At 43.8% G+C, this 10,044-nt stretch overlaps 1 long non-coding RNA gene across 2 annotated transcripts; it reads left to right on the top strand.

Annotated features, from left to right (window-relative positions):
* Window positions 1-659: 659 nt before the first annotated feature.
* On the top strand, window positions 660-3,925 carry LOC135574680 (uncharacterized). 2 transcript variants are annotated; one of them, XR_010465555.1, is made up of 10 exons: window positions 660-1,036; window positions 1,330-1,665; window positions 1,756-1,817; window positions 1,900-1,986; window positions 2,074-2,115; window positions 2,184-2,357; window positions 2,437-2,472; window positions 2,571-3,125; window positions 3,406-3,517; window positions 3,612-3,925. It is a non-coding gene; the product is annotated as an uncharacterized LOC135574680 (long non-coding RNA). The 2 variants fall into 2 exon arrangements; XR_010465554.1 differs by having other exon boundaries at window positions 660-1,665.
* Window positions 3,926-10,044: the final 6,119 nt, after the last annotated feature.

Here is a 10,044-nt window from a genome sequence, read left to right as displayed (position 1 = left end):
TAACCATGCTGACAACCTGGCACTTTTTTTAAGGTTTCCAGAAATGCCATCCAAGTACGAAAATAAACACACTACTACGCCACAGAGTACATGTAATATCTGCATAAGTGTAATGTAATCAATAGGAGTTACACAGGATATAGCTAGTTAAAATGAAGTGCATTTCATTACCAAGTGAAAATATCTACAAACAAAATATAAGCTTCTACTTTAGTCAACTTTATTGCAACATGTAAAAATACCCTACATTTCTTGCAAAATAATAAGGATGTGTATTGCATTTTATGAATTAGATTAAACAAAGATATAGACTTAGCCAACTGTGATAAAGTGCGTCTCGGTGAGAGGTGTAGGAGTCAGGCGCAGGAGAGCAGGGATTTTTTTTGAGAAGTGTGTTTAAAGTAGAGATCTGTACACATAGTCCACCAATACAAAATTGGCCCAGATGAATGTCCAAACAACGCGCTCGAAGGAATGCAAACTCGTGTCAGTACACGGAGGAACAACCACACCGACACTACCTACACATACGTCAATGCGAAAACAATAACCAGCATAGAATACTGAACGATAATATTTACAAACTTAATCCTGCACGAATTACGGCAGGTAACAGGTGCCCTATATACCCACAGGAAGCAAAGCAATTGAAACCAGGGGCCTGTTGCACAAAAGTAGAATTAAGACATCCGGGATAAATGACTCAGCTGAGCTCAATGAAGCCAAAACATGTGCGTCCAGGCTTAATTGGTTGCACAAAGACCAAGCCAGGATGAGCAGACACGGATTCATTAAACCAGGTGAAACCAATCCTGGATAGGTGCGCGCTCACGGCTCACTCAAATAGACCCCGCCACAGATCACAGATTAACTGATTTACCATGGCAACTAGAGCCGCGTACTTTTCCCCGTCGGAAGCACAAATCCTCATGGAGGCATACGAGGTAAAAGATATAATTAAGAAGAAAGGCAACACCGCCACAGTGATAAAGCAAAGAGAAAAAGCGTGGCAAAGTATTGCAGACCGCCTGAATGCGTAAGTAGTGCACAATTACACACTCACCGCTCCGCTGAAACATCACAATTACAATTCAAATATTTAATTCACATCTCCAAAAATGCAGTTGTACTGTAATTATGAAACGGTTAATTTTTTAATTGAAATGCACTGCAGATGAGTGAAATTGTGTAAAGTAACTCCATCACACTGTATAAAGCTATGATACATTTTTTGATATTTTTACTGAAAACAAGACAAAAATACCAAGTAATTTTTTGCAGTGTGACTCCATTAAATGTGTGTGTGTGTGTGTGTGTGTGTGTGTGTAGATTAAACATGAACGGGCCAAAACGGACATGGCAGCAGGTCAAAATCAAATACAAGAACATTCTGCAGAATGGTATGGTCCCTGACTAATATTTAACAAAGCACAAGCATATATTGTACCCAGAAGGTGCCTGCTCACACATTGTCTGTACTGTTTTAGCAGTGAGAAAGAATACCCACAGACAAGGCACGGGTGGTGGGTCACCAAAGGCTGACCTTACCCCAGCAGAGGACATGGCCTTGGAGCTAAATAAAGGCAGGCCCGTCTTAAGAGGGGATCCCTGGGGGGAAAGAGACGAGCATAGGTTCCTCCCAAGATGCCACCCGCTTCATTCAAGGTATGTCCTTCCATCTCTACATGGGATACAACCACATTCATATTGAATCAATTTGGACTGTCTGACTTTGGTTTACCTATTGCCTTGCAGTGCCTGGCAGCACTGTGTTCCTGTTAGAGCCACCAGCACAAGCACCAGACGATGCTGATCCAGTGAGTACTCCATCAAAGGCATACTGTAGGCCTGGCATGTCTTGTCTACTAGCTTCAATATGAATCCGATTAAATGTGATAGGGTGAAGGCCCCAGTGCAGCAGCAACAGCACATGATGGAGACGATGATGAGGAGGAGACCATCTCTCTGGATTCCAGAAGGCATGAGGTATCATTTTAAGACTGTGAAAGTACTATTTACTCTACAATGGTGAGGAGTCCTCATCAAAATCAAAAAATCTAATTTCTTTTACAGGACCCAGATGCTATACAGTGGGAAAACCAGCCTGGCAACATAGTGCGTATTAATAAAAGGACACCACATCCTGCCAAATTCCAGCTGCGCTAATTGTATTGTGTTCACAGAGCTCACAAGCTATCAGAAAGTTGTATGGCAACCACCTCCGGCGCCAAATAGAACTGGCAGACATAGACATTCAGTACAAGAAGAAAAAGATGGAAAATCTTGCACTGGAGTCCGAAATAAAAAAGAGGACAATTAGGAAACTGGACCTTGAAATAAAAAAACTTGAGAGGGAGGTAAGATATGCCTTCAATGTACACTGTATGCTAACTGTAACACAAATGTATTAATCATTATTTTTCTTTCCTCCCCCAGCTCCAAGAAGATGACACAGCTCAAAATAAAAATTAGGTATATTCTCGTAAAGTCAAGTGAGCCATGACATATGAGCTCTTATTGTGAGCACACTTGACGGTGGCATCTTTCTAAGGTTTTTTTTATTTTCCCAGCAATCAGTACAACCAAGTCATCGTTATAAGGCATCGCCCTCTTTTGCCCACCCCCCCAGCACCAGGTGTGGCCACTAGCCTATATGAAGGTCCAAAATTGTGTGTTCCTTTCTGCTCTGACAATGGCATGCCCATTCGTGCGAGATGTGGTGGATGAAGAAGCACTTGTGCTGAGGAGAGCCTTCAGGCGAGAAAGGGTCTTCAGGGACCGGTTGGACCCACTGGCCTTCCCTGATGACCATCTATATGAAAGATACAGGTTTTCTGCAGATGGCATCAGGTATCTATGCAGACTACTGGGTCCCAGGATTAAGCACCGCACTGCACGGAGCCATGCACTGAGTGTGGAGCAAATGGTTTGTGTGGCCTTGCGCTTTTTTGCTAGTGGAGCCTTCCTGTACTCAGTGGGGGATGCAGAACAGCTGAACAAGGCCACAATTTGCCGCACAATAAGGAGTGTGTGTCTGGCTATCAAAGCATTAGCAGATGTCTTCATCTCCTTCCCTGGCCACAGAAGACTCTGTGACATCAAAGAGGAGTTCTATAGGATTGCAGGTAAGAGGATCTACAAATTACAGGACAACTGTTAACACATAGTAGGATACTCATTACTTTGTGTGACAGGTTTCCCCAATGTCATTGGTGCAGTGGACTGCACACACATAAGGATAAAAGCCCCTCAGGTGCCCATGAGGCCGATTTTGTGAATAGGAAATCCTTTCACAGCATTAATGTTCAGGTGAACATAACTTTTTGATATTGTCCATTGACGAACACTCTGCATTGCCAGTGATGTGCATTGATTGGTGTAATATTCCTCATCTTATGATTTCAGATGGTCTGCAATGCTGACTGTGTGATCAGCAATGTTGTGGCAAAATGGCCTGGCTCAGTCCATGACTCCAGAATCTTTCGGGCCTCTGAAATCTATCAGTGCCTATCACAAGGTAAGCCACACAACCCCTATTTATAACCATCATGGCTGTGTCAAGAATATCACTGTGTTTATGAGGTAGTAATGATGAGATTTTGTGTTGACAGGTGAATTCTCTGGTGTGTTGCTGGGAGACAGGGGGTATGGCTGCCAGCCTTTTCTCCTGACACCTTTCACAGACCCCCAGGAAGCACAGCAGGCCTACAACCATGCCCATGCCAGGACCAGGGCCAGAGTTGAAATGACCTTTGGCCTCCTGAAGGCACGCTTTCACTGCCTTCACAAATTAAGGGTCAGCCCTGTTAGGGCATGTGATATTACTGTGGCTTGTGCTGTCCTCCACAATGTGGCCTGCCTGAGGAATGAGAGGGCCCCCAGAGTGCCACCAGCCATGGACTGGGACAATCCGGCAATCTTCCCTGATGACTGAGGGACAGTGTTGAATTATTTTAGTTAGTATGTGTGCTTTCAATTTTGGTTAAATATAACCTGCGGTGGCAGAGGAATTTGGTTTTTTTTTTGGGTTCGTTTTTTGACGAATTTGGCCTCTTATGATGTTTGTGCGGTATACTGTGTGTAATACAAGGCTGCAGGGAGGCTACTGCATCCATTCATTTGTCTGTTCAGTTGATGTGTATGGATTTGTCCTGCATTTATTTTAGTGTGCAGACATGCAGGGTGTGTTATATACAGACCTTTGAATGTGTATGTATCATTTTGTATAATATGCTTGGATTCTGTGCTTTCCATCTTGTAGAGTCACTGTGACTTCAGTTTCGAAAGGAGCTGATGGTTTACCTGCTTTGTTTTGTCCTTATTCAATAAAGGAACATAATGTTACACATTGTGTTTTTATATTCATATGGAATGTGTATTTGTTTATATGACAGAGTACTAGGGCCACACTGAAGAAAAAGGATAAAGTCATAAATGTATGAGGCTGGTTCTTTCTGCAGAAAAGCTACATATTGTTTTTACAGTTTTGATACTTATGACAATGTGATACTTAATATTCTGGCACATCAGCATGTCTTTGTTTATGAAACCATACTGAAGTACAATTTCACGAAATGCCCCACATCTGTCATTTTAACAACTGTCCTCCTTTAAAACAACATTATGACTTGTGTTTTTTCCCTCTGTGGCCCTAATATTCTATCATTTTATATATAGCCTTATAGTCTATGGGAAACTGTAAATTATCTAATGATAGCAACATCATCTAAAAATCATTTTTTATCCAAAATCATTGAAATTAATGATCACAAACGTTTAAATAATAACGGTGGGTCTAGTTATATGTGATAACAATGTATAGTGAGCAGTGAAATAACTATTGGTTTCCATTTGTGGTGACTGCTGACTGACATTAGGGATGAGATTAAATAGATCCTGGAATTTAGCCTGGTCTGGAGCAGGCTAGCTCCACAGAATAAATCTCCATGGTAATTTATACCATAACATATCCTCCTGCCCCCTATCCATCTTTAGTGCAACCGGATTACGGATCAATTGAGCCAGGATCACCAAGATATCCTGGCTTAATCCCTTATCCTAGTTTTGTGCAACAGGCCCCAGGAGGTACAGAGTGGCAGACGGGCTCATGGTCAAGTCCGTTAGAATGGCCAGTACTCGGGTAAAGAGTACAGAAACAGGCAAGGGTCAAAACCGGGAGGACTAGAAAAACGAGAATAGAAAAAAGGAGTACGGTAAAAACAATCTGGTTGATTTGACTAAACATACAAGACGAACTGGCACAGAGAGACAGGAAACACAGGGATAAATACACTGGGGAAAATAAGCGACACCTGGAGGGGGTGGAGACAATAAGGAGGACAGGTGAAACAGATCAGGGCGTGACAGGTTTGCCCCATTAGGCCAGAGAGCTGCGAGTGTAATCTGATGTCTCTGTGTATTTGTCTTAAGGAAGGAGTGAGTAGGCTCATCTGTAAAAGAGACCCCTCAGTATGACTTCCCTGTCAAAAGGTTAAATAAAAATGGGCAATCAAAAAGCTGCCCCATGCCAAGGTGTGAAGGAGAGTCCCCATTGACCAGGCACGCTGGTCTTTACGAGAGGTTTATTAAATAGCCCTCAGGTAAGGGGCCGTATGGGTTACCATTTGTTTCCCGCTGGCCTCTCTAGGGTCTCTGAAAAATCACACTTAAAGAATGTACAGCAAAAAATATAAGACATGGAAGCCCCCTGTAGATTGGTACACTAAGTGCATGTTACAGAACAAAGGAATGGTAGCTGAGGGCCCAGCAATGGTTTAAAAGCACATGGGCTGAGAGGACATGCTGTGAGAGAGTAGTTGAGGTTGCTGTCCATACATATGACGTGGTCCTGTGTAACTGGATGAGAGATACAGTATGTTGTTTGGCTCCTGCAGTGGAGTGTGACAGATTGCTGTCTGGTTAGGCTGGGGGAATTACAGGGAGAAAATATGAGTAATTTGCAAGAGGCCATGCCCACTGGTGTTGCATACACACACACACACACACACACACTTAAATGAGTTGGTAGACATGCACACACACACGTTCAGTGTTTACTGGCTGAGGGTAGGTCAAGCCTAGTAGGGGAAACTGTGACATGTCAGAGACGCCTTTGATAATAAGCACAACAGAACCCCAGCCAACAGCAACACTGCCATTGTGGACACATGGGCCACTGCTGGGCCTGGGTCAACTAATGAAATAATAATAATAATGGATTATATTAGTGAAGCACTTTTCATTACACAGAATATATATATATATTTTTTTTGTAACAGTGCACATATAACATCATACGTTCAATATTAGTTTTGAGCAGTCAAGATGCAGCCAGGCCCAGACACATGTTTGTGAGTGGCTGGGAACACACAACGGGCAAGAGTGGACACAATGTTTTGGTTGGCAGCACCTAGATCACCTAGACAAAACTCAAGATCACCTTTATTCCACACACAGAAAAAAGCTCTCGCTCCATTTTGCGAATCTGACCAGAGCTTTATCCTGCTGATTCCTGCTGCCAAGCTAAAACTCAAACAGGAAATACCAGTGACGCGCTCAATACGGCGTATCAGGTATGAAGGGAAGACCCCGATGCAGACAACGTTGAATTAACAATTGTTTAATAATCCAACGGGGGCAGGCAAATAGACAGGTCAAGGCAGACAGGGGTCAGTAAACCAGAGGAGGCAATGGTACCGGATGGCAGGCAGGCTCAGGGTCACGATAGGCAGAGGTCAATAATCCAGAGGTGTGGCAAAGGTACAGGTCGGCAGGCAGGGTCAGGGGCAGGCAGAATAGTCAGGCAGGCGGGCTCAGAGTCAGGACAGGCAAGGGTCAAAACCAGGAGGGCAAGAAAAAAAGAGAGACTGGGAAAAGCAGGAACAGAGAAACAAAAACACTGGTTGACTTGACAAACAAGATGAACTGGCAACAGACCAACAGAGAACACAGGTATAAATACACAGGGGATAATGGGGAAGATGGACGACACATGGAGGAAGGTGGAAACAATCACAAAGACAGGTTAAACAGATCAGGGTGTGACAGGGTGCTAAACTACAGGACTGTTTCTCTAGCACAGACTGGGATTCATCCGAGGAGATCACATCAGTCACGGGCTTCATTACAGTAATAAGCGATATCGATGACGATGTCCCCGCAGTGACCGTGCGTACGTACATATCCCAACCAGAAGCCATGGATTACAGACAACATTCACACTGAGCTAAAGGCTAGAGCTGCCACTTTCAAGGAGCGGGACATTAATCCAGACTTATAAGACCTCCAACGAGCCATCAAACAATCAATGTCAACACAGTACTAAGATCGAATCCTACTATGCCGTTTCAGATTACAAAAGGAAACCCAGCCATGAGCTGCCCAGCCCACCAGACAATCTAAATGCCTTCTATGCTTGCTTTGAGGAAAGTAGCACTGAACCTTATATGAGAGCACCAGCTGTTCCGCTCTCCGAAGAGAATATGAGTTAACCTGTAAAGGTCTAACATTTACAAGGCCGCAGGGTCAGACGGATTACAAGGACGTGTACTCAGAGCATGCACTGATCATCTGGCAAGTGTCTTCACTGACATTTTCAACCTCTCCTGACCCATTCTGTAATATCTACATATTTCAATCAGACCATTATAGTCTCTGTGCCGAAGAACGTCAAGGTAACCTGTCTAAATTACTATGATTGTAGCACTCACATCTGTAGCCATGAAATGCTTTGAAAGGCTAGTCATGGCTCACATCAACACCATCATCCCAGACACCCTGGATCCACTACAATTCGCAGACCGCCCCAAAAGATCCGCACAATCTCTAATGCACTAAAGATGCACTATTGAGAGCATCTTGACTGGCTGCGTCACTACCTGGTATGGAAACTGCTCGGCATCCAATTGCAAGGCGCGACAGACGGTAATGCGTACGGTCCGGAACATCACTGGGGCCGAGCTCCCTGCCATCCAGGACCTCTATACCAGGTGGTGTCAGAGGGAGGCCCTAAAAATTGTCAAAGACTCCAGCCACCCAAGTCATAAAATGCTCTCTCTGCTACAGCACGGCAAGCAATACCGTGTCTGGACACCAACGGGACCCTGAACAGCTTCTACCCCCAAGCCATAAGACTGCTAAATAGTTAGTTAAATAGTTAACCAAGTAGCTACCCGGACCATCTGTACCGACCCTTTTTGCAAAACCTTTTTTGACTCATCACCTACGCTGCTGCCACTGTTTATTATCTATCCTATTCCTAGTCACGTTATTCCTAGTTATACTGTATGTACATACAGTATCTACCTCAATTACCTCTTACCACTGCACATCGACTCTGTACTGGTACCCCTTGTACCCACAAGTTGTTTATGAAGCATGTGATGATTTCAATTACATTTTTATTTGACCTCCCAGAGAATATTTGTGCGAAGTTGAGAGATCGAAAATCTGCGCTCCCCGTCCTTCCCAACCGCTCCACTTCCTTTCTAACAGTACTGTTAAAAACCACTCATCTCTCACAGGAAAAAAAACTGCAGCCCCGAAGTCCCTCCAAAGTCCCCACCACAGCACAAGATGAGGATGGCGATGCTTGTGTTAGCCTGGCTGTAATGGTTAGCATGGCTAACCCTGACTCGGAGTCTTCACCGATTATTATATTATCAGCTATCAAGAAAATGGAAGAGGACATGAACGCTCGATTTAATCATCTCGACTCATCCTTACAATCAGTGCAAACCTCCCTGGCTGACCATACAACCCGCATTGTTGACCTGGAAGGAAACGCAGGTGACCACGAGACACACATCACCACCCTCGAGGGATAGTATGAAGAGTTACTAACAGCAAACAAAGCTATAAAACTCAAGATAATTGAAATTGAGGGATGTTCAAGGCATTCGAATATCAAAATCACAGGCTTGGAAGAAAAAATTAAGAAGGGCAGACCAACACAGTTCATGGCAGAACTCATACCAAAACTGTTGGGGGAAATTGTCAATCCCTAAGGCCTAACAGTGGACAAGGCTCACCGCATCTTCGCTACGCGGCCCTGTGTCATGACTGCCAAAATACACCACGACCGAGAAGGAAACGATTCTATGCTTGTCCCGCCAGCAATTCCCCCTGTCCTTCAACGGGGCTCAGATTAACATATACCCAAACTACACTGCTCAGGTAACCAAGCAGCATCAGGCCTCTTCTTCCCTGTTCGGCTGACTCTTACCCATGGTATGGTAGAGAAGGTGTTCGAAAAACCACAGGGTGCCGAGTCATTATAGCCACCGACGCCTAGGACCGATAGGGTCGTCCCAAGTAGCAGTTCACCATGATAGGTAGTTCCGATTGTCCTGCCATTTTTAGATATGACAGCGTGGTCATGGTCCTACAGGCAGGTAAAACTGCATCTGACCGGTTTCCCTGTTTCAGTAGGGACATATTGACTACATTGTTTGGCTCAATTCAGTTATTTTATAAGAGCAATTACTATAGACAAAGGTGAGGGGGCCCAGTCAGACCACCTGAAGGTATGTTAATGTATTTTTATTAGAAATTGGTTAGTTAGCTTATGTCTCCCTGTAGTGTCCAGCAGTTCCACAATGTTTATGGGGGAATTTATATTCCACTTCGTTTGGGGAAGTGGACAGGGGAGGGGGGTGGAGAATGTTTTTTTTTTGTGTTTTTCATTTGTCCGTTGCTCTTTACGTGTTGCGCCAGCCCTACTGCTACAATTTGAATATAATTGAGGACCAAATAATTATTTATTATGGCTACTGGCAACTATTACTTTGCCACGGTGTGGCGACATTACCCTTTCGTGGAATGTACAAGGTTTGAGAACAAGTTATGTTTAGGGTTAGTTATTATGTTTCTACAAGAAACTCACATAAAGCATACGGAGCAATGGAGAATAAAATGTAGTTGGGTATCACAGATTTATCAATCAACTTTTTCATCCAAGGCTAGAGCTGTAGCCATATACGTTTTTAAACTGTCCCATTCAAACATATTTCAACTATAAACGACCCCAATGACCACTTTATTATA

The sequence above is a fragment of the Oncorhynchus nerka genome, linkage group LG2 (genome assembly GCF_034236695.1).
Source record: "Oncorhynchus nerka isolate Pitt River linkage group LG2, Oner_Uvic_2.0, whole genome shotgun sequence".
Classification (NCBI taxonomy): Eukaryota; Metazoa; Chordata; class Actinopteri; order Salmoniformes; family Salmonidae; genus Oncorhynchus; species Oncorhynchus nerka.
The sequence above is the reverse complement of the archived record's forward strand: the minus strand, read 5'-3'. Positions and strand labels throughout refer to the sequence as shown.